This window comes from Aythya marila (genome assembly GCF_965140915.1).
Source record: "Aythya marila genome assembly, chromosome: 12".
NCBI classification, from domain to species: Eukaryota; Metazoa; Chordata; class Aves; order Anseriformes; family Anatidae; genus Aythya; species Aythya marila.
The window spans coordinates 1,683,475-1,709,609 of NC_139053.1; the positions used below are offsets into that span (position 1 = coordinate 1,683,475).

Consider the following 26,135-nt stretch of genomic DNA (forward strand, 5'->3'; position numbering starts at 1 on the left):
TTGCACTTTAGATCAGTTTGAGTAAGGAAAGTCTCTTCCACCTTATTATTTTAAGAAAATACAAGCCCAGATGTCCTGTCTTAGTGAAGAAAATTATAGCCAGAAAGAGTATGTGGGGATAAGCAATATAAAAAACACTTAAAGCACCTATTGCTTCCAAAGCAACTTTGAAAATCATATCTATTCTTATTAAAAATTATTAAGAGAACTGGTAATGTCTAAGAAATTTCAACTACCATCAGCCAGAGCAAAATGATGCATTATAGGAAACACGATGAATGGAACTAGACAAAGTAGTACACTTTCAGGAGGGAATGTGAATGGTTCTTGTGGACTGGTCTTACAAATAACACAGATTTTACCCACATCAACATGAGCATTTAATTCAGATTTACCTGAACCAACAGGCCTATACCTACATTTCATTCAGCTACTTCTGCAACACAAACCAGAAAATAGTTTTACAGGCACACACCAGGTGTCTCCCTAAGATCTCCTAGATGTACACAAGTTTAACGGAGGCTACCAGGATACACCTGTTAAGAGCTCTAACTGAAGCATTAAGTGTTTTACAAAAGGTATAGACACTAAAGGTTTCAGTGTTGGAGGGTAATGATTCTCTTATCCAGGTCAACCAAGGTAACAACTCACAAATAGAAGGTGACATAACTAGATCATGTTGTGCTCCATTGGTCCTGACAGGTATTATTGACTATTCCCCTCTCACTATTTCCTAGCATCGGGAATACTGCAAGTGAGCTTTTCTGCCAATAGGCCACAGACTTTAAAGAACAGTATTGACTCTTATGCCACACAGCAACTCTAAGAGCAAACCACCAAAATTCACCACTGGAGGAAAAAAAAAAAAAAAAAAAAAAAAAAAAAAAACATGCTTAATGGTTTCTATTCGATTGCTTAGCATGCTTCCCTCCAAAACTTCATTTTCTCAGTAACTCTGTCTGAGAGCTTTCAGTCTCCTGCAGACAACAATGCAGATTTCTATTTACCTGTAGCAACTGCTTATGAATCAAATGCTGGCTAACGTGGAACCCTAGTTCTCCTGAAAGACAAGGAAACAGTTAAGGACCACTCAGCCTGATTCTGGTGTTTGGAGATACAATGAAGCTTTGCACTTGTTAGCAGAGTTTAAGACCATATAAGAAAGAGCCATTACAGTAGTTCAAAGCCAACCTCCTGCTTAACAGCTGAAGCATTTCACCAGGGAAGTCCTGCATCATGTAGGTAACCTCAAGTATATCTCTATAGAAATGCATCAAAATGCAAAGTCATTATTTATTGCTAAAGTGCACATATAAAGAGTGAAGCTTGCTCTAAAATCCTAGGCCCATTTGCTGCCAGCTTCTTTACAATCAGGATATTAAATCTAGTATTTTCGAGAGCAAAATTGCCAAGTGCAAGATCAGTTTTGCAAAACTCTGGGGGACAGTATCAAAGAAGAAACTGCGGCAACAGGTTCTGTGAGCTATGTGGCTGAAACCAAAACAAGGGGTCAAGTAAAGAAACTGCTTTGGTTAGGGAGTGATCAGCAGCAGAGCCCCTCTGTTCAAAGACATGACTACAGCTGCAGGGGGAACATGGGGTGCAGAATCTGTGCTTAGGCTTGACCAGAGTGAGGGGACAAGAATATGGCATATGACTATCAATACAGAAACATATAAGGTTGAACATCTGGGGAAAGCAGGGTGAACAAACACCACTCCACCCAAAGTTGCAAGCATATGGCAAAAACACTCCTCCATCTACACTACTTCAGCCAGATCACATCTCCTTCATTTTTCTAAGCAAATTATTAAACCAAAGACATATTTATATACTTCTTAACAATAGACAATATAATGTTTCTCAAAGGCAGTAAAAATCCTTTTGCCCTACTCAGTAGACAAAGACAGAAGCACTGCCTCAGCTTCAGGGGTGATAATTGCCCCCCACTGCAACCACAGGACTCATTAGTAGCAAGAGGTGTTCAGTACCTGTAAAAGTCACCTTCTAATGAATTTCCCAAGGTCATGCAGAAAGTCAGTAAAAGAAGCAGGAACAAAACCCTGTCCAGTGTTTTATCAACAAGTTTGATTTTCAGGTGTCATCCATTTTTTTCCAGATATTGTGGTCATTCAAGCTCATATTTCACAGATGGACACCTTTTGCTCCAGGCATACACTACTTGATCTATTTTAGAAATCAAGCACAAAGATCTTCAGATGTGGCCAATCTGCACACTCACAATGTGGGATAACAGCATGCAGAGGTCACTTCTGAGCTATTCCAGTACACAGTAGTGTTGAACGTCCTGTGGGTGTTCTGGACCCATAACTGCATCTAGGGTTTATAGGACACCCTAGCCACAACATGTTCATCACAGCAACAACAAAAAGGAAGAAGAATAAAGACATGACATCAAGATATTAAGATCAATACCAAAAGCTTTGAATTCAGATGTTCTAGAGCCAGATGGCACCAGTGTTTTGGGAGCAGTGGTACATTCTACCAGACAGAATTTGCTCCCCTATTTTGATCTAAAAGGATACACTGGCATATAAAATTTAATTGACTTTTCTTTTCTTTTCTTTTTTTTTTTAACATATGATAAAAAAAATTTCCTCTTTTCTTCCCTTACAGAAATATGAAGAGTCAGATCTCTTACTGATTTACTAAGGTGAAATGGAGACTGTTTAAATGTAGCAAAATTTGGGAAGGTCACTAAGATCCTTAACAAAACACCTAACCACAGAAGCCCATTGATAAGAGAGAAGTATGCGTTCTTTGGCCTTAAGAAGTGGCCAATAAAGCTTAACTGCAAAAGCAATTCAAAACATGTTGAAGTGAGCTGGAAGACAGATACAAATAATTGCCAATTTCTAAAAAGTATTTTGCAGAATGAATTTATGGTTCTTTACACTCACTTCATTATCTCAAAAAGAAATCTGAAGGAAAACTGCAAGGTATAAATGAACAGAACTGTACTATTCATCTCCTGGGTGAGAAACCCATGTTGCTGTAAGATATCAAAGAGGTCATTACACCAGGAGGAGAAGAAAGTCAACCTGAAGAACATCTCCTTCCTTTGTATATCCACCAGCAAAGCCTATAACACTAGCAGGAATAAAAGGGTTGGAAACTATGTGCAGAGTCTACACAATAGGTTTTGCCTGAACACAGTTCACTGTGATACTGAAACCCAGGAGTTCATGTTTCAAACAGGACTAGAAAGAAACAGTCCCTGAAGGAGTCCTTGTGAGAGATGCAGAAAAGAACACCCAGAAGACAGTGTTCATAGAAGTTATGTCATCAACTGGTCCTTTCATCCTGACAGACACACAAAGAGGCCCGTGTGTCCAAACTGGAGGTTTTCTGAAGGAGAAATCTAAAATATGTTTGGATCATTCATACATAGAATACTTCAGGCTACAGTCATTCTCAGCAAGAGATTTTTCCCTAATACATGTCTACATCTGTCAGCTCATGCTGATACAAACTGTAGTTTTATTTTTATTGATTTTAAATTTTATCAATGTCACAAGTTAATTCACAGGTCTTTAGAAGGGAACAACAGTAACTAAACTATTCCAACATCTTAATGAACCTACTTCACCAGAAATAAGAAATGAGTATCACAATTAGTATGTTCATAACTAGTTTACCATTTGAAGCTGTATGCAATACATGCTCTCTTCTACACCCCCTCCTCCCACTGCAGAGGGAAATAGTTTGTGTTTCCCCTTTATATGAGCATATATTGATATCTTCCAGGCTCTTCTATACCAATAAGCTTTTTTTTTTGCTTTTTTTTTTTTCTCCCTCCTCTCCCCTTCAGGTAATGGGGGTGATTCATGGCACTTTGCTTTGGAGCCAGTGTAAATGCATAACTTAATTAGGGACTAGTGAAGGAAAATTAAGGGTAGGGAGACTGGATTAACAAAACCAAACAGTGATGATGCAGAATGTAGACCAAAAAACACATTTATAAAATTCTATGTGTTTTAATGAGTAACAGTTGTACTCTTTTTAAATCATTTTGTAGCTAAGGCTTCCAGTCATGAAAATATATGCAATCTCATAAAACGTCTGATATTAGCATGCCTCTTCAAGTGCAAGTGAGTTGTCAATAAGACAATTAAGACAACATCAATAATACACACTGCATGTTATTATCTAGTATTTGAAATCTCAGCCTATCCAAAGATCTCTGGAAACAAAGGATACATCTGACATTGGCAAAAACATTCTCCCACAAGTGAAATATGCAATTCTGAATGTATGCAATGGCAGCATTACCTGTAAGGGGAAAAAAAAAATGAATTGCTTTTAAATGCAGTATAAATAACTCCTGGTAATGTAAAATCTGGCTCCGTACAAGAAACTGCTACAATAGAAAATTAGCAATCATGTGCTTAAATCAATCACTTCTATCACATGATGCAAGTCGATAAAAGTACTGAATAAGTGTGATCATTGACCTTAATCAACCAACAATTGGCACACAGGGATCAGAAATTCTAGTGCAGAAATCAGTTGTCCCTCACAAATTTGGGGTTGTGAGGGAACTACAGACATGCAATTGCTCACAATGCCTTTTTCTCCAAACTACACAATATTTCTAACAGGAGGAAGGAATGAGAACTGAAGTTAAAAAAGCAAATTTCTGACACTTTTTCAGGTAAAAACTCAACAGGTGGAAATGTACTCCCATTTCAAATGGAGGAATATTTGATTTATGAGGGTTGCTTCTCCACCCCACCCCCCTCCAAAAACAAAAACAAACAAAACAAAAAACAAAAACAAAAACAAACAAACAAACAAAAAAAGACAGGAACCATATCTAATGAAAACAGCCCTCAATGATTTCCTTGGTGGAAATAAGCTACCTGGAAGTAAGCATGATGAAAACAGTACTGCACAATGATTAATTTGGGCTTTAATCCCAATGTCCCATTTCATCCAAAATTGCCATTAAGCTCAAAAGAAGAAAGGACTACGTAACATAACATTTTTATTTATCCACCTCATAAGCTGAATGTGATTTCCAATTGAACAAAATAGATTTCCCTGTAACTAATGGACCAGATATATTCATACAATGTCCTTTTATTGATTTTACTTTCTTTTACCTATTGTTTGCATTTTCCTTTGAAAAACACATAACTGTCGTTACACTGTAGATGTCCTTTACAATTATTATATCATTCACTGCTTCTTAACAAAAAATACATGCTTTGCTAGAGTGTGCTTTCTAATGAAAGACTCCCCACTAGCCTAACTGGAGTCTAAATTGTTAGAACATACTGTACATTTTGGGAGAAACAAGAAAAGTAGACCCCTTTGGAATTGGTTTGTTTGGTTTTGAAATATGCGTCTTTAAAATTTTAATAAAAGAAAGAAATGGCTAAAGGACAGACTTCGTTTTAGACACTTTCTAAACAATAAGCCTATTTATATAACTGATCACATAACAAATTTCTAGGCACTTTACAGAATGAAGCCTTTTGCACTGCTGAAGTCATACTGCACACAGCTTTCAAGTTTCAGAAAATAAACATTCAAAGGGATGTAGTATAAGGTATATGAAGTATTTTTAACATTCACTGGCCTGAAATTTTATACAGCATCTGAAATAACCACAAAAAAAAATTGTCAAATATCTACTACGGATATGTATTTGAGCATTTTAAAGTGTATTGTCATTGTTTACCAATTTTTTTCTTATTCTTCCTTGATTTATATTTTAATATTTTGTTCCTAAGTTACGATTATGCAAAACACAATTTCTTTTGGATGACTACTTGGAATGTTTACAATTATTTAATACAATTTACTTAACTATTTTGAAACTGAATGATGTGTTGAATTAAAGAAGGTTCAACACTTAAATTGCCTTCATATGCTCATTTTTCAGCATACTGCACTGACAGCTGAGGAGAGCACATTTTCATTTGTACAACGTGCGTGGTGCTCCACCAGGTTGCACTGAAGAAATACGTGATTTTAGAATCTTTTCACAAAAGGACAACTTTATTTCATGGAATCAACACAATTTCTCTGTCATTATGGTAGCTCCCAGATGAATGTAAGCAAACATTAAAAATAAAAACATAAAGCCATATTATTATCTCCAAAACATATACAGAACTTCAGCTATAGCTTACAAAGCATGAGGTAATGATTCAGCTATCAGATTCAAAGATTTTCAAATAATCAAATAAGCTTGCACACAGAAGCAGCCTTCACAGAGATACTCATACACAGCCAACTTTTGCCAAAACCACAACGATGTCAAGTTTTTCAGCTCTTCACTATAACTAAGTCCAAGGCCAGGAGAAAGGGGTGAGGCTTATGAAGTGCCCATAGGCACGCACCTTTGGCAGAGTAAAGCTTCCAGCAGGATCTGAACGAGGTGCAGCCACTTTCATTAACCATGTCTGAGAGTGCTCCCCTGCTGACTATTAAGTCCTGTGAACACATGAATTATCTGGATGCACTAGAACAGCATTCATCCACACATTTTGCCACTGCTGGACATCCTGCTCAGGATTTCAAAACTGTACATGCAGTTACCAAAATTCTCCAGCTGACAACTTAAATACATAAATGACTAAATATATTTTGTACATTTTATTTAACTGTGCTGTTTCGTTTCCCATTTGGAGGGAAACATTTCTTCCAGTCTTACAGATGGGACAAGTTAGAAGCCTGTGATTTAAGTGGCATACTGCCAAGAAGCTGCATTTGGACCTTCATCCCTCTCTTTAGGTTTCTACCCAAATCTCTTACTTCTCATTGTACAATCAATAACAGTCAAAGGAACCAGTACGTTATTATATATCCATTGTTCTATCTGAAAACCCAGCTGGCAACTGGAATTCATTGAATATTTCCGCTGCAAGTCTCTTTGGTTAGTTTTGGTAGCTCAGCCTTAACAAACTCCTAAGGATTGCTGTTGTGTTTTTTCTTTCATTTTGTTGGTTTGCCTTTTTTTTTTTTTTTTTAAATAAATAAATGAAAAGTTCAAGAATATGGTTTAAATTCCATATTTAAGGTAGCCATTCTTGAATAACTTTAGCACTTGGTAGCAGAAACTAAGTCACAATGTCAGAAGACCCTTCCAGGATGAAATGTGCAAATGCATTAGAAGACTAAAGAGTCACTAAAGCCAAGGCTATCCCTTTGATACTCAAAATCTAAAATAAGCCTGAGCCAAACTGTTTTATCATGAATAAACCAAGTTCAGACACTTAATTAAATTTGCATTTCTGTCTGAAGGAGCATTTACATTATAGTTATCACTGTGATATCAGAGCATTTAAAATATGGTACCTCCGGCTCCTATGGTGAACGTTCAGGAACTGTTCAGTCTGCAGGTGACACAACCGGAGGGACTCCACACACCTTCAGTTTAACCCTCCCTATTACTATCCAGGTTCACCTAAGGACAGGGACAGGATTCTTCTCTGACATTTTAAACCATTTTAGGTTCTTTTCCTCCTTTCTTTTCATGGGAGAGTGGAAACCCTGAAATTTGGGGACTCAGATTCTAGCTTCACTTGGCTGGTCTGTCATGCAGACAAAAATGGATTGCAATCTGCTGCATAACCTATACTGTGCCATAAGCTGCAGTAGCACCTAATGGTTTCATGTAAATGGCATGTCACAGTCAATAGCAAGTGTGTCAGCTCAGTGACAGGCGCACAATGTGTGACACCATTCTCCAGCACCACTCTTCTGCAGCTTCCACCTCCCAGTGAGGAAAGTAAATGCGACTCAGCAGCAAAGACCACACAACAGGTGTTTTGTGGGGTTTGTCAGTGTTGTGATATGCAACCACTTTGGAAAAATATTACCGCAACTGAGTGTCAAGCATCACTCCTGTTTCCATTGCGACTCGGAACAAGGTATAATGCATAAAGACCAAACGTGCTAGTTAAACTATGTAACTCCCAAGCAGTGCCCTCCATTAAATGTAATTGCATTATCTGACAAATAATCAATGTTCGGATGACACTCAAGAGTCCTAACTGCTAATCCTGGGCTAAAAGTAGCTGATATTTGCCTTCTTTCTGAAGTTTTATACTGTGCCCGTGCTTCAATATCAGCCCCAAGGGAGAAACAACATCACAAATAAGGTTCTGGCTTCCAATATGATTTTGCTAATAGTGCCATTAGAGAGATGAAGAACATAATCTGGTTTTGAATGAAAGAGGGTGGGCAGAATGACATGGCACCTTATTTATATCATTACTTAGGATATTTAGCATGTTCTTTTTTCATTCTGTTAAGGCTAATTTTTCAATATTTGGTATAGATCTCTTATTTTACCACAAGTTCCAGCAAAAAAGGAAAGTTCAGCGACTTTGATATCAAGGTCTGCAAAGAAAATTAAATTAGCAAATATTAGTTCAGAACAACCTGTGAGAGTGTAAGATTGCTCTGATCTGAATGCATACCAACTAACATTCTCCTGGGATAGAGTAAAAGACTTTTCTCCCATCATTTCTCCACCTTCCTTTTCCTTACCAGGGCTCCCAAGTCAGACCACGGACCATGGCTGGCAGTCCCCGTGCCCCTGATGTTCCACCTCACCAGCATGAAGTAAGCACCAGTCTTCCAGCTCCTGCCCAAGTCTTGGCCTCTAGCTATATGCACTGCCCATGTACATATCACCACACATTGCCATTGCCTGATCACAGAGCTCCCTACAAGTCTTATGATTTCCACACTTCTTCTTCCTTTAGCCAGTACAGGCTACCCTCACAGTGACTGCTTCAGAGGCCCATCTTTTTAGCTACAGAGCCACGACTAGTTGCAGATTATGAGAATGGCCACTTTGGAAGTCTGAAGCAGTTTTGCTATGGAGAGGAGGTGGTAGAAGGCCACCAAACAAGTCTCAGTGGAAGGAACAAGAAAATGAGAAGAGCCTTTCTGCTCTTCACAAAGAAGCAAGGCTCTGTGACATGAGCTTAATTAACATTTGTATGAATGCTACTTTTGTTTATATTTAATACATCTTCTTTTAATTGTAATTCAAGACCACAATGATTCTAAAGTATTATTCCTTTGAACCATATTTTTTAGAACTACTACTCCAGCAAATTTAAGAAACAATTTTAAGACCACATATGACTTTTGAAATCATATGGATTATTGATGAGAGCAACAGAGATTAAAAAACAAATGGGGAGGGAGAATTTGTGGGCTTTCAAAGTGCTTCAACTCCTAGATCCAGCATTATAAATTATAACTCCTTAACTAAGAGAACTGTGACGAGAATTTTCCACAGTTCATAGTGGACCTAAGCATAGACCCAAGCATGTGCTTTAACACTTGGCATCCAGTTTTAGTAAAACAACTAAGTACATTTCAATGCCACTGGTTCCACACTAACTCAAATGCTACTATAGAAATGTTCATTTTAAGATCAGCTGAAGAAGTATATGTGGAGTCATATAACACCACAGCAGTAAGCTTTTTCTCTGGACAGCTTTAATTGACATTATTTACATGTATGTGAACAGCACGTTTATAAATCGGAAACTTGATTCATGAAACAAACAATAGAGAACCACCAACCATTCACAGCTGAGAGAGCATACAGTCTTCCACACAAACACTAAGTAACTCCTAAAAGCCACAGAAACTTCTGCTTAAAAAAAAAAAAAAACAAAAAAAAAAAAAACAAAAAAAAAACAAAAAAAAAACCTTCCTGATCTTCCTCAGAAAACTTAAACTTGTAAGTCACAGAAACAAAAAAACAAACAACAACAAAAAAAAGAGACTATTTCAAAGTCTTCTTGGTCTTACCAGATGGATTTCTCTAAGATAATCACATTTATTCCTTCTATAGATACTTTCATACCATACAGTTTTAAGAAATACATGCAGGCATCCTATAAAATACTGAAGTATTATTCAGTAATTCCTATATTTACATCCTCCTTGTGCAGTAGCCAAATTCCACATACACCTTCTTATAGAAGGATGGGGCATCTGCACCTAGGCAGCAGGAGTTCCACGATGGACTTAACCAGAGAGCAGCAAGCCCTAATAGAATAATAGGTAACTGGTTTACCTAATCGAAGGGTTTAAGTGTTGGCAATATAGTTGATAATAAACTAATAAGTTAGAAGAACCTTCTTCACTTAGATGTCCAGCAATGATTAGACTAAATAAGGGCTGAAAATTGTTTAGAATTAATGTTGTTCACATTTAAGTACAAATTATCTTAGTAGGGTTTTGCATATAGATTGTGCACTGCTGTTAAGTCCTCTTATTTCTATAGAAATAAATGATCCCTACTCAACATATAAAAACTGTCCTAGTACTAAATAATGATCTCAACAGGGGGCAAATCCAAAATGGAAGTAACTGAAGGGGACTAAATTCTACACTCTGTAAGTACAGAACCAAGAAACACCTAAGACCCAGAAAAAGGTACAAATGGCTCCCAAGCCTAGCAGAACTTCCATTTACACAGATAATGCTTTCTGAACAAATCTCCAAAACAAACAAACAAACAAAAAAAAAAAATACACACAAGTCCTAAGAGAGGCAGAAGGCAGAAGAGGTCTGATTTTTAACTGATTTCCTATTTCAAGAAAGAGGTGATTATAAAAGGAGGAAATGCTGTCAAAAAAACAAGCCTGAAAAGGCACATCCAATACTGTTCCTCACGTTATCTGCCAGCTCTGCTCCTCCTCACAACATTTTCCTGGCACTGTGGCAAGCCACAGAGGGACCCTGAAAAAATTTTTTGTCATTAAACTCTTGCTCTGATACATAGGTCTGGTACATCTACACGTAGCTGGCAGCATGCTGAATGCCAATGCTTCGCTTTCTATTTGTTTGTGTTTTTTTATTTTCTTTCTTTTTTTCAGCCTCACCACAAACATCAGAGAGAAAAGTGGAGAGATTGACACTTAAAAAAAAAAAAAGTTATTTGGGAGTTCAGGGGTATTTTCATTCACAAATCAGAAACCACAGAATTATGACATGATTTTTTTAAATAGTAAAACATTTGCTCCATAACAAATATAATTAAATCAAGAATAAAAGCACAATCGGTAAAAGATATATGATGCGTAATAATAACAATGAACAATAAAAACTGAGGACTTATTTCTAAATCTGTATTTGTAAAGGAGCAACATAAGAGGGTCTCTCGCTCTGATAGGTAATATTTTACTTGACTCAAATATATGAAACACTTCTTCAAAAGCCCAATCTCCCAACAGAAAATCTCGTCAAAGCAAAGTATACCCAGAAAAAATAGTCCCTGTCTGATTAAAAACATCAATATCTTCTAAAGAGGTACATGAACAAATGTCATGCAGTTGAAGAATATGCACCAGCCAGACTGTTTTAGAGGCATCAAATCTACTTTAAATGTTCATACTAGCTACAGAGCAGCTGAATGAAAACTGTGTTACATTACAGACTATACATGTGTAAATAGTTTTCAAATCTACCTGGTTTTATTAAAAATGTAAATCATAAATTGCAATACCCCTGCCATTGTCACTGAAAAAGCCTGTGTGATACGTCCTTTCTTTCCAACAACAGAAGACCTCATCAAATGCAAGTTGTTTAACTTAATGGTGAATGGGAATACACTACAAAAGCTGTATTCGGTAAGTAAAAGGTTGCGTGTGAAATCAGTGAGTTTAGTGTCATAATGTGAGAAGTAGCTAATCAACAGTTGGTATTGGAAAGAGGCTTGAAAATCGTATTTATAAAACAGTATCTTTTTGCTTGTCTGGTGATGACTTCAATTAGAAGCAAGCTAAATTTGAGTGATCCAACTCACACCTGAAAACAGGATACTAAGTCACAGATGGCTATAGATCTGGTCATTAAAACATTCATTAAGGTTTTCAATTAGTGAACTCAGTGGTCAATTTTCATAAAAGCATTGAAAAAGTGTTTACAAGCTTGGGCCTGTGAAATTCATGATTCTCTAACAGGAAGGCTACCACTTTTCAAAGAGTACCCAAGGGTATGCATTTCTCCTCTTTACAAAGGCTTGTGCTGGCAAATGAAGGAAACTGAGTGAAGGAAAGAAGTCAGGCAGTGTGGGAAATGGGACAAGGGAAGCTCTGGGTGCTCATGTCAGACAGCTCTGTTATTAACAGCAGCCACCCCTTGAGAGGTGCGATGCTTTCTCATGCTGCCCGAGTCCCTGTATTCGTAAAGCAGTTGTCAATATCCATAGATTTGGGCAGTTTCCCCAGAAAAAGCTCTTTGCCATTTATACTAGAAAGCAAAATAAATTAAAATCCAAACCAATTAAACATTCATCACTAATAATAATAATGATAAAAAATAGGAAAGAAAGAAATTAAGAGCTTTCATGCAAAAGGTAACCTCCAGCCAATATTTTACTCCAAAGTACCTTATTATAGTTAATCTACCAAGGATCTGATTTTATGCATTTTATCACATGTAAAATTTCACTGGGTGCCAGTGGCAGCAAAGGTCTGTAAGGGTTGAAGATATATTCCCAAATCTGTCTCAGCTGTAGGAAGAGATGTCACAGCATTACTAGATGACAGCAACTCAGACCAGTTCTAAACAATGGAGATAGCTTAACCCAACTACAACAGATATTTACAGACAGTTGATTAAGGGTTTGACTTCAAAAAGTCAACTGTAAGGTGCTCATGGACTTCCACAGACTTTGAACCAATTCATAAGAAATACTCAAGCTAGCATTTTTTGTGCTACATGACAGAGGATTATATACTGTCTATACAATGCAAGTATATATAGAAAATATAGCATCAAATTAGAGGAACACCATTGATGTAGTTTAGGTTTTGTAGAAAAAAGAAAAAAAAAAAAAGCACAAAAATTGAAGATCAATAAAAACGTTTCCATGATACTTTTTTTAATCCCATTGAAAACAATTTTTCATTGTAAACATTTTTGCTAGCCAAGCACTGCAGCATTGTGCAACTGCATGACAGCCAGAGAGAAACTGATGAAAAGCTGACTAGATTGATTTCATTTTTCCAACCGGAGTGAAATACGTAAAAGGAAATAACAAAATGGTGAAGTTATTTTTATATATAAAAATGTTCACATTTAATAAACTCACATGGAAACCACACAGCCAATGGTAACTGCTTTTGAAATTCATCTACAGATCCTTTCAGTTCTGCACAGAAACAAAGGCAGTGGTGGGGCCCTGCAGCACCTTTTCCCCTTTCCCTAGGACTGCAGAAATACTCTCTGCTGGGGAAGTCAGATCTGGGCCTGCCCAAACTCTTTATCACTCATTCCCTCAGTGACCTCCCAGGTTTCTGTGTAGAAGTCTGGCAGGGGGTTACTACTGGAACTTGGAGCTATATTTATTCCCTTGGCTCCCATCCACCACTGTTGCAGAGCAGCCAGAAGGGGAACCAACCAATACAGCATGGGATCTGCCAGAGTTGCGCTGCCAGAGAAGTTAAGAATGAAAGACAGAGGAGACAGAAGCTATCAAAATAAGTATTTCTGACTCCAGGCAAAGAAGGGTTTCCTCCCTTTGCAGATCCCCCTTCTATGGATGAGGATGTTTTTACTACCCTTTTTAAGAAAATCTGACAGAGAAACCTCCCATTTCCACAGGTCTTTTACATCTCACACGAGTTTCTCTGTGAGGGATGGAGCACTAGCAGTATGCCTTGTATCCCTAAGGCCTGTGGCCTTAACATGGCATTTCCACCTCACAGTAGGACAAAGAGCCATCCCCAAACCCTGCATCATACAGAGGTTCAAGGCTTTACAGGAGAAGGGACTAACCCTACACCTGTTGTGCCTCCTACAGCTGGATGCTCAGTGCTCAGGGGAAAATCAGTTAATCAGTTTTGTTCACACACACAATCCATTGAATGAAACAATGGTAACAAAACTTCATTTTGAGATGAAAGCATTCTGCGTTACCAAGACATGTCCCCTCAACAACTGATTTTTATAAACAATGGATCACAAACTTTACAAGAAAGGTAGAGAGCTGAGTAGGGAACAATTTCCCCACATCACTTAAAGACTTCAGAATTTCCTTTTGTTCCTCATTATGGCTTTTACAACTTCTCTGAAGGAAGAGACAGCCAAACAGCATTATGAACACAGATGCTCTCACTGTATCATTCTCAGTGCTGTCGGGTACAAGATTCTGCAACAGAACAAAGCTGGACCCAGTCTCTCACATCACACTTGAGTGCCCAAGCCAAGAATCAGCCCTCTTCTAACCTACTGAATAATTAAATTATTATTTAAATTGGAATAGCCTTAAGCAGGATCTCAAAAAGACCCACCTTGGAAAAGCCAAAGTGTGGTTATTAGAGCGCTCACCTGGGATGTGAGAAACTTGATTTGAAGAAGCTGATTCAAATCAGATATGAGAGGAACGATCTGTATCCAGCTCTCTTGTGACCCAGGTGCATTTCATAATCACCAGTCCATAATGAAGTGCAGAGATGCAACTCTTTCATTTTGAGCTGAAATTCAATTGTGGACCTGAGAAATCCTTCGAAGATTCAGCATGTTGCTGCAAACTAATGAACTAGCATTTTTCAACTGTGAGAAGAAAACCCCAGCTCATTCTGGCCAGAAACTATACTTCTATATTTGGAAAGCACCTAGCATGCCAAAGACTCTACCAAAACATTCAATAGATTGAAATTCTAATCCAGAAGTGGTTGTGGATTTCCTACTGCCAATTTAATTAATAGCATGTTCATTTATCACATACGTATAGCTTTCTGTGCTCAGGTAAAAGAAAGATGTTTGAACTCCTGTTCTTTAAAACATTCAAGGATATTTTAAAATATTTGAGCTATTTTGCAATAAATTTTATGGTAAATTCCAAGGAGGGGAGTATTTAGAGCAGGAGAGTTTTGTTAGCTGGTATTATGGTACTAATAAAGACGCTGGGATATCTTCTACCAATTATTTTATTAGCCTTAAGAGGAATTACACTCCTATAGCAAAATCTCAATAAGTTAATGAAGAATAGGTCCCTTTAAAAGGTAAATGAAGTCATTTTATTATACATTTCAATTTTCAGTAGCCCATAACCTTTGCATTTTATAAACTCAAAAGTTTGGATTTCTTTTTGTACTTGGACTAATGAAGCAGGATCTTACATGCTTTCTGAGAACACCAGGCTTTGCACTAATTTTACAATCAGGGGAATTGCACGTCGTATTTGCAGTGAAACTAGGGATCACATGAGACTCGCCTGGTGTGGAAAGGAGGTTTTATCTACAGACCTGGTCCTGTCCCAACTGAAATAAGAGGAACAGAATTAAATCCTAGAAACCACATAAAAATCAAACAAATATTGTGCACTTTACTCAGAGAGGAGACCCATAATTTACATAAAAAATGCAGGGGTACATTCCAATGAAACAATGCTTCAGTGAAAAGATACCTGTAGCAACAGTTTCAAAACTAGAGTTGTTTACCAACACTGGGTCAACACCTAACATTCGAAAAACTCAGAAGTCATGGACTGAAACCTACAAAAATGTTCATGCAAATTCTTGAGGCAAACAACAACGAAACAACAAAGAGAGCTTGTCTATGTGCCTTTTTTTTTTTTTTCCAGAACTTTTCCAGCACCACTGTGGTTTAACCAGGACAAATGTCTATCAAAAACTCCTTGTTCCTAGAGCAGAAGGCTGTTTCTGCTTCCTTTGTCAATTATAAACTTACTCCAGAGAAGACAAGATTCGTCCCTAATTCAGTCCATCAACACAAGATACTTTTTCTGTCACCTTGAAAAATACTGACATCAAAAACAAAATTTTGCACTGCCCTATGTTTTAACATTTCTACTCATCCCTGAAGAAAAAAGGAACACTCATAGACCTACAGAGCCAATGTTAACAAACATGCATGAAAATAAAATGTAACCATCCATGAAGTGCTACCAAAAGAAATGTTAGGACATGAGCATCCAACCCACCATGTTAGTCATCGTTAACAGAAACCTGACTTTACACCTCCTTGCTTTCTTCTCCCTGACTCTCACAAGCTCTTTCTCAAGAAAGAAACCTAGGCTTCCCTTCAACTCATTTCTCTTTTCCTTGCTGGTAATCTATCCCATATGTTTATTATCCTTTGTATGAAGTAATTCTGCCCAAGTTTCCTATTTATCCATGCTTTTATAAATTTTAGATCAAAGGGACATATCTGTATTTATCTATATCTACTACTGATATACCAATGACAAGATTGATGGTAACAATGTTTGAACAAATCTATGGAGACCAACTTCTGAGAGTGACCTAAAACAATAGTAATACAAATCATGGTGCCATTTCACAAAATAAACATAGGGCCAGCCCTGCAACCTGTACTATCACATGTGTTAAGTCACAGATCAGTAGGGGCCAGGACGAGCAAGGAAGCAATGAGCACAGCCCTGTTGTCACTGAGTAGGACTGTGGGACTTGTGATGACCCCTTGGTAGTATCAAGGAGCTCAAGCAGGGCTCCCACCTTCCTCACAAAGAACCACAACGACTGTGCAATAACATCCCAAAGGCATAAAACAGGAGAAAAAGTTTGTAACAGTGCTTATCACAGTTTAAAAAGAAATGTTATAGAAGAAATTACAATGAAGTTCACATTTAGGCTGAGAACAGCTAATTGTAACTTCGTACTGTGATTCCCTGACCCATTTGAGGCTGAAGGCAAGGAAGTTCCCCGGGACACCCCTGCCTGCCCAGGCCCCACTCTCTGCCCCGAGGCAGAGCACAAGCCACGGGCAGCCCCCACTACAGGCAACCAAGGTTTCCCCCACTGCTACATAGCCCACAGTGGGCAAAAGTCAACTTGTACTCTCCTTCCTCCCACTCCCCACCCCCACCCCCCCTTTTTGTTCTCCCGTCGATAAAACTGATCCAGGGCCAAATTTTCCACAGCAGCATTTCCCTGGCACTGTGGGTAGCCCACCTGGGAGAACCGCTGCCTGATTTTCAGAGCTGTGGAGCGGGCAGAAAACTCCACCGACCTCAACCCTCCCAGCAAGTGCCAGCTCCCTTTGGAAGCCCAAGATGCCTACAGCTGGGCAATTTAACACTAACATACAAGAATGAGCAGCTGGTTTTGAGGCAGCTAGTTCTGTTGTTCACCCCACGCGGTGAGAGTGCTGTCTAAGCCACCATCGTTATTTTCAGGCATTGTAACCTGCAGAATTCTCCGTTAACATCCTACCACAAAAGGCAGCACTGCTTTTTTTCATAGCATGGCAAATATTTGTTATGAATTACCTAATTCTGCTTTTAGTTATATGAGTCTCAAATACTGCAATGCGTGATGTAGAAAAGATCAGATACTGAGGCTGCCGTGGCTATTTTAGTACTGTTTTCTTCATCTGTGTTTAAAAGACAGTCAGATTATAACAAAATTGTTTGTCTTTAATATAGTTCAACTTGACCTAATGAACCCTTCTCTTTAAAAAACAATCTCACATCATACAGTATTTAGATTAAGACCTCTAAAAACAGTGACTTCAAAATACTTTCAAGGCCCCATCTTACAATTTTTAAAAAACACAAACAATGAGGCTAATTATTATTACTCCTCTGTAATTCTTTTTTTTTTTTTTTTTTTTTTTTTTTTTTTTTTGATGCATCTGGTTATCTAGTAAGATGCACCTGAAAATTAGAGTGAATTTAAACATAAGGAAAAGGTGCCAAATTCAGACTACTGGAAGAATTTTCTCTCTGGGACTGTGTTTAGTCACAGCATTGGTGCAGTTGGGCAGTGGCAGTCCAAATGCCCCCCTGCTACCCTATTTCTGTGCCTCTTTTCTGATCCGGATGTCTGCTGTCTCTGAAAAGATACTTCACATCTCTCAGTGCTTAGCTTCATTTCTTAACCTGCCAATAGGAGTGAAAATGTCACAGCAGTTATTGTGATCCACTCAAATTCAAACCAGCACCACTCATCTATTTCATGTTAAGCAACAAACATCCATCAGATCGTTACAATTTTCACTTGTTTCTATCCAAGGTCTGATCCTGACCAGCAACTTAGTTAGAAAAAGTTCACATTCTGTATTCAGACACAAAAACAGAAATTACAGCCACACATTTGTACAATAACCCTAAGATCATCTAATTAAACATATCAGAATTACTTTACTTTTACATTTTTTCTTTCAGTAACTCATCCTCTTTTCCTGTTCTGTGAACATCTGTGCCCGGAGTGTCTTCACTAGAGAAATCTGGATTTCCATCTACAGTTTCCAGAAATAAGTTTATTCATATTTCTATAAAAGAAAGAATACTTATTCTATTTTTTCATCTATGTCCTCCTTCCCTGAATACGAATTGCTTGCACCTCCGAAGCAGATGCACAAAATGCCTCAAAGAAGATGGGGCAAAGAATAAGGCAAAAAAATGCAAGGTGTGAATGAGAGGATATAAAAATGGCTTTTCAGTATCATCCTGCTTTTAGCGGTATGAAGAGCCTACATACATCTAATCAGATATCTGAGAGAAATTCAGAGATTAAAATTTAAATTTGCTTACAATTCCCAACAAACCACACTAAATCAGAAGATACTAAAAGCTGTAACTGTCCTCATTCAAAATGGGAAAATAAATCTATTTATGGTTTCTCTTCGTTTTTTTGTTTGTTTGTTTGTTTTTTATAAAGTTCATATAAACCCATGCATTTTATTTATTTATTTATCTAGTCAAAGCACTCTAAAAACACCTGTGCAATTCAAAGTCAACTTCAAGCAAAAACATTTGGAAAAATGACTTCTCCTGATTTTCCTACGCTTGCTGAAACTTGTGCTTCCGGGGGAATAAGCACAATCCATGTTAATGGACTGGTGGGTTTTCTACATCTGTTCTAACGCAAAACTCTGGTCACCTAAGACTACCATGGTGGATAAACAACCGAATGTGTCAGCTTTCTGTACTGAAGTTCACAATTTCTGATCTCAGCCCTATCTTCATTGCTGCAAGCAAAGCAGTGGTCCTGATGTTGCAACTTCCAGGCTACTCTCTCCTGATAATGAATGGGTTGGGCTATTGGCCTCTAGCACAGACAAAAATATGACAATCAGCCTCTTCATTATATAAAAGTCTTCAGTAAAGACAGCACCAGCCAACTTGCTGAGTATTAGAGAGCTCAAATATGTTCAGAAGTCAAAAAGCCCTTAGAACAGTTCCTTTTTCTTCTACACAATTGATCAAGTTACAGTCACATTTAATACAGTATTTCTGTCATAGCAACTTGTATCTTCACGACCTCATTTGCAAAACATAGCTTTAGCATGCAAATATTCTAGATGCATTTCCTGCAAATGTAATAGAGGGACTAACCTTTCTTACATCTGCAGTTGTTAATTGTCATCATTTGAACAGCAAATGAAAACAAACTTTAAGCCAGTGGCACTTTAAAAAAAAATAAATCATGTTAAATTTCATTTACCTGCAGTGATACAAATTCATAGTCACGAGCAAAATCTGAGGACAGAACAGATAAAGGAAAGTGTCCCCACTGCAGGCTTTATCAGCTGTACCAAGAGTCCCTTCTAGTGCATGGTCTGAAACAGCAACCGATTCTCTAAGCACTTGTTACCAAACTGGAGACATTTTCTTTCTACAACATTCTGAAAACTTTAAACAACTCATTTATGATTCTTTTGTTCAAAAGATTAAAATATTAACAGTGCATCCATTAGAAGATTAATTAAACAAAAAAGGATAGCAGAAAGGGAAAAACAGGACAGGCGAGGAGGGCAAACATCTCAGGCTATTTACAAACATTTTTATAACGACTAGAAATCATAGAGCCCTCCTTAGCTGACTAACTTTACAATTTTAAAAAATAAAAATAAAAAAGGGAAGAAAGGAAGAGGGAAAAAAAAAAAAAAAAAAAAAAAAAAAAGGAAAAAGAAAGCAAGCAAGCGTTAACCTTTAATTGAACACAGGGCCTGATTTTCAAAGCTGCTGAGCACCCACAACTCCATCTGAAGTCAGTGGAAGTGGTGAGTGCTCAGCAGCTCTGCAAATCAGGCCCAAACTGTGCAGGGGTCTACTAGCAGTTAAACTGAAATAGCATTTCGGGGAAGGGTTTTTGTTGCAGAAATGAGAAGGTTCAAAGTAATCTGTCAAAGAAGCGCTGCTACATTCATGAGTCGTAAAGCTAGCTAGCTCTCATCCATGGGAAAAAAGTTAATTCATAGGGCTCACAGGGCTTGCATTTGTCAAGGAGCAGGACGTCAATGCTATCATTATCAGGCAAATCAGCCAGGCGTTTAATGGTAGAATCAGAAGACATTTGCTCTCCACTATCAGAATGACATCATAACTAAAGCAGCCTTCGGCGAGGGGGGAGAAAGCCGGGGCAAGGCTTGGGCTGCACACAGACTTTGCACTTCTGCTCTGCCATCCCCACGGATCGTTGCTCCCCTTCCAGGAGGCAGCAATGCTTCCAACTGCTTTCGCTCCACAAGTTTGTCCCTACAGCATCTGCTACACCAGAATCTTATTTTGCAAAATACTTCCAAACCTGCCTGATCCAAACCTGCGATATGGCAAACCAGCCCTTCGGCTAGGAGGGGATGGCTTTCACATATAATCTAAATTCCCTCCAAAAATTCCTGGCATTTTTAATTACTTCAGTAATCTTCAACCTCAGTGAAACGAGAGAGGAGAAACACATTAAAAAACTACTTACCTATGTGATTTAAGAAGTAACAGCTCAGTTAAGTAAGTCAAATTTTAAGCGTACGCAAACACACACACACGCACGATCTTTGAATATTCTGAAGTATTTAGTAATGATCTGTTCGATGATCACAAACATAACAGCAATATGCATTCCCCTTCCACAGCAGCTGTAATTATACAACTCAAACACCATGAATTACAAATTATTAATCTATTTTCTTTCAAAATATCACTACAGGTACACAGGCACTGTACAAAAGCCTCACCTTGTATAAGAACTGTGAGGGAAAAAGTTATGAAAGCAGACAGAAAACCTAAAACCCCTGAGGCTACAAAAAAATCCCGCTATTGAGAAATAACCCAAGAGACCACATAGGGAATGTACAGCTTTCAGAAGCACTTCTCATCTTATTTGCACTTAACCTATTGATGTACTTATGCAGGTCACTTACTTTTCGGATATGTTTGAACTCTTTATAATCATGCAGATCTCCGCGGTTTTCACTTGGGCTTTTGGTTTTTTTTTGGTTTTGTTTGTTTTTTTTTTTCAAACAAGTTTCATTTAAAAAAAGATCCAATTATGCAAATATGCTCCCGGATAGGTAGTGAATATTCAATATGACGGTGATACTGTAATAGTTCAATGCAACGCACTGTGCTGGACAGATTTATGAGGCAACGTCACTACTACGCTCTGGTCCTCACTGAAGCATTTTGAAGTTAATTAAAGCTGCAATGTCCACTTTTCCAGCCACCCTCCTCATTCAGGTTTACTATTTCAACATCAAACCAGAAAGTCCCCCTCCCTCCCCCCCAACCCCCCCCCCCCCCGTACATCTAAGCAGCCTTCTACAGTCAATGAACAATGAACAAAGATTGGAGTGATAGGAAGGGGGGGAGAGAAAAAAATCTCCGCAGGAATAATCAAATCCGGTTTAAACAAGTAAAAATATAGTTTCTAATATTAAACTAGAAAATAAAACATTCTTCTCCAAGCGAACGTGCAGAGGCGCTTAGCCAACCCCTTCAGAAAGGGGCTAAAAGCAGCCAGTCCTTTTTATTTCGAGCAGTGAATGAGCCCAAACAAGGCTTCTAAACTTAATTATGACACTTAAAATAGTCTTTTTCCACATAAGCAGGGAGGCTCGCCGCTGCTATCTGTATCAACCGGTCAAATCAGCTCAGCAAACACGGCCCCTGTTGGATTTATTTTAAACTGCACGGGGGGGGGGGGGGGGGGGGAGCGCAGCCCCACAGAGCGCTCCAGCCGCGGGCGGCCGGGCAGCCGCTCCCGCGCAGCGCCCGTTCCGCAACCGCGCAGCGCTGCCGAGCCGAGCCAAGCCGGGCCCCCGGGCCACGGCGCTCCCCGACCCGCCGGGCGGCTGAAGTGGAAAAAAAGGGCTCTGGGAAATCGCCTTTCCGCTGTGTATAGCGCACGGCCACAGCCGCCCCGCCGCACGCCCCCCGAAACAATGCCCGCCGAGCAGGCAGGCGGCGGCCGGAGCCCTCCCCTCCCCTCTTCTCCCTTCCCCTCCCCGCCGCCGGCACCCACGGGCCCGCGGGGGGGCAGCGCGGCGGCGGAGGCGCCCCAACGGCTCGGCCGCCGCGCCGGGGGACACCGGCAACTAACTTTGCGGCTGGAGTCCCCTCCGAAAAAAAAAACATAATAATAACAACAGCAAGAAAAAAAAAAAAAAAAAAAAAAAAAAAAAAAAAAAAAGCATAAATCTTCACGACCTTTTATTTTGCGTTTAAAGTTCACGGGCGTCACCGCTGCCTTCAGCCCTCTCCCTCCCGCGCACACACACACATATATTAATTATTTGCAAAACTGCAACACTGCAACAGATGGGCGCAGTAAAAGCTGGATTCTTTTCCTACACGCCATCAAAGAATCGCTCCTTCCCCCCTCCGCCCCCCAATCCACACCCTTCTGTCCCCCCAGTAATCCCGCCGCCCGCCCGGAGCCCCCCGCCCGCCAGCCCCGCGCAGCGCCTGGCCGGGGCCGCTCCCCCCGGGGCTTGCCATTTAAGTTTCCTCCTTAACCTGTTACTTTCTCCGGGCGCTGACAAAAGCCCCGGCGGCGGGCTGGCAGGTGCCTCCCCGCTCCCCGCGGCGCCGCCGGGCGCGCTCGACTCCCCCCGCAAGGGCTGAGACCTGGCCTGACATTTAGTGCCTACTTGAATGTCACAACGCTCCTCGCAGCATTATGCACGGCTCCTATTCATAAGAGGTCGATTAGAGCACAAAATGGCAGGTCTCTTAGGCACTTGAATCTCACAAGTTTGACACATGGTATGCATCAGCTAACTTTGATTTAAAAAGGGGGGGGGGGGGGGGCAGTTTACAAATTACACCCCGATTAGCCGGGATCCTCCGACGGGGAGGGAAGGAGGGGGGAGGAGGGGGGGACGCGGTTAAAGTCACTTCGGCAAAGTTTGCTTCTCAGCAAGCCTTTAAAACAAAAAGTTTCTGGGCAAGTTAAGGGGGCAGGGTCGGTGCGGGCTGGGGCCAGCGGGCGGGCAGCCCCCAGCCGGTGTCGCGGCCACCGCCGGCTCTCGCCTCCCGTCGCCTCGCCTCGCCCGCCCGCTCCTTTTTTGTAAAGTAACGGTTTTAAAAGAAACGAGAGAGAAAGAGGAAAAACGGAGGGTTTTCTTCAGGCTAAGTTCTATAGCGCCATTCAATGGCTTCTCCGCTCCTTTCATTATTTTCTGCTTTTCCCCTGACAGCCCTGCTTGCAAACGTCACTGCTATGGATATTTAATTATACTGTATTTTTTTAATCACGGTGGAAAACGCAGGCCCCGTTGCGCTGATTAAAAAGAAATAATAATAATAAAAAAAAAAACACACTCCAGACTGACTTTGGAGCCTCTTTGATGGCTCGCGGGAGCCTCCCGGATCCTCCAAAACCCCCTTTTTACCTTTGTCTTTCTTACCTTAAAATTTAAAGCAAAGCGTAGAAGAAACTCCCGCACGTAAACGGAGCGTTGTAAAAGATTGTGTTCAATGAATAATGAAGCATGTCCACATGATTGACTTGATCATTTTCTTGTGCGGAGGGGGAAAAGTGCGGCGCGGGGCTGCCGCGGCCGCCCGCTCCGGGTAGCCCTCCCAACTGCTTCCAGCACATCCCGAGCAAAGAGCGCTTTATTTTAATCTGTCTCTTTTCAGAATAACCCCCTTCATTGATACTGATCACCCAACATCACAAGACATCCCCATCTCTCAGCGTGGACTCCCCCTATCTGGTAGGTGAAATGCATTGTACCATTAAAAAAGCACTCCATTGTCGTCTTGGCATAATTCACAGCAACTAGATAGGTCTTGCGGCATTTAGCTTTGATGAGCCAAAAGCTGAACCCTTGATATAATAATCTACAAAGAATGGGCTGTGATCGTCCATTTTTTCTCCCTGTCTAGCAACTAAGAAACCATTTAACACGGCGCAGCTTGGTCGTGACCTTGAGCCCGTGTAAACACCCCGAGGAGCCCGCGCCGCTCCGCAGCCCCCCGGCCAGCGCCGCTGCCCGCGCAGCCCCGCGCAGCCCCCGTGCAGCCCCCGCGGCCGCGCAGACCCCGCGCAGACCCCGCCGCCCCTGCCCGCGCCCCGCCAGCGCCGCCGAGCCCCCGGGGGCAGCGGCGGGCTCCACAAAGCGCCCCTCTTACCTGCTCCCGAAACTATGCAAAGTCCGCTTCTCCCAAAAAAAACTCTCGGGGAAACCTCGGTGGACGGGGGGACCGGAGCATCAGTCACCGCTCCGGCGTTTAAGAGAAGTAATCAGCGATAAAGTGACGTTGATCTGCACTGTAACCTTGTGGCGTATTTAATGTAAATAAGCCAGTTATGTTGCCAATCGCATGCATACAAACACATAAAGGTCCTCAGCGTTGCATTTTGATTCTTTCCATTAGAATCGACTTTATTTACATACACTATTTAGGGGATCATGATAATTCTAAAACAATACTAGTGCCAAATGATTATGAAAATATGATTTTAATTAATCACGTAGTAGGCAAGGAAATTAGCATACGGTAATTAAACTTAGAGAAAAACGTCATGGAGGTTCTCTGCCTTATGGGTTCGGAATAATCATTAAACGATGGGTTTTCAGGACTTAATTATCAAACAAATAACTTTTTTAAAGCAACTTTACAAGGTTTATCCGCAGGGCAACGATTTAGTAAATAATATATAACCAAGCAAACAAGGTGCAAATGTGACTGGTGAAATAGGTTGTGTTTCTATAAAGCGGGGGGTGGGGGGGGGGGGTGGGAAGGAGGGGGGGAGAGAGGCTGAATAATGCAATTATGGATTCTGTGTCCCATAGTTGACAAAAGCATGGTGCCTCAATAGACTCTTTGTTATGGGATTATATAATGATTGTGGTGTAATTATGGGAAAAAAGATTTAGTAATAATAAAAAGTATCAAAATACACCAATGAGCAGCTTGTTTTAAAGAAAAGGCTTGCATGTGACATTAGGGGCATGTTAATAACAAAAAGCCAGGATCAGAAAGGGTTGACAAATAAAAAAGACTGTGATGCGCATGATTAAGAAGCGATGGAGACAGATTGATTATTCAAAATGCCGAGCCACAGGGACACTTAAAACATTGATTCAGGTAAGACTAGTTTCATCTTGACTGAAATGAGTTCCCTGAAGATGACTGGCATACATTTTAAATCAGTTTACTACATAAAAAGCATAACATCACAAGCTGAAACCTTCTAGTTAAAATAGGAGTCCAAGGAAAAAAAAAAAAAAAAAAAAAAGTTTATGTCTGTGGCAATTCTCAGAGGGACTATGGAATTGCAGAAGAAGGGGTATAGATTAATTAGCTCGTCCTAAACAGTGGACTTAAACGTACCCATCTTTTATAATCCCTAGTCTCTATTTTTGGATTTTGTGGTCCAATCCCACTTGCAGGTTATAGGGATGATATTAATAATCCTATAGGTACTGTAGGACTCTTTTTTTTTTTTTTTTTTTTTTTTTTTTTTCTGGAACTGCAGTAAATTAACTTTCTATAATAACTCAAAAATGAGCAAGATTTTTTTCCAATTGACTTCACGTGAAGTTTATAAATAGTTGTTCAGATCTATTCAATGTTAAAAAAAAAAAAATCCCATGCCTATACTAAAAAGTTTAGGAATTCACTCTGCATTTTCCAATTTGATGTGTCTGAAATTCTCTTTGAACAAATTCCAAAATACAAGTTTTTTCTATAGAAATTAGCATAGCAATCACATCAATAATATCACTATCTCTATGGGAATGATAACTGGAGCAGTGGGGGTGTTCTTTATTTCAATTCTTCGTGGATCAACTGATTATATTCTGTCTTCTTTTGAACTTGTTATTGTAAGTCAAGTGATTCTTTATAAGTGACAGCCCTGACAAAGAGACGAGGATGGGAAAGCAGGTCGAAAGGAAGTCGC

At 39.8% G+C, this 26,135-nt stretch overlaps 1 protein-coding gene across 3 annotated transcripts in view; it reads right to left on the bottom strand.

The window, feature by feature from the left end:
* The window catches only part of ZNF536 (zinc finger protein 536), a 350,265-nt gene extending 325,779 nt beyond the window's left edge, over nt 1-24,486 (bottom strand). For 2 of the 3 annotated variants that reach the window (XM_082769971.1, XM_082769969.1), the window contains exon 1: nt 24,359-24,486. The gene's annotated coding sequence lies outside the window, so the exon portion shown is untranslated. Of the gene's footprint in view, nt 1-22,735; nt 22,764-24,358 lie in introns of those variants that run through there. The other variant, XM_082769970.1, reaches the window with a different exon arrangement.
* Between the last annotated feature and the right edge of the window lie 1,649 nt (nt 24,487-26,135).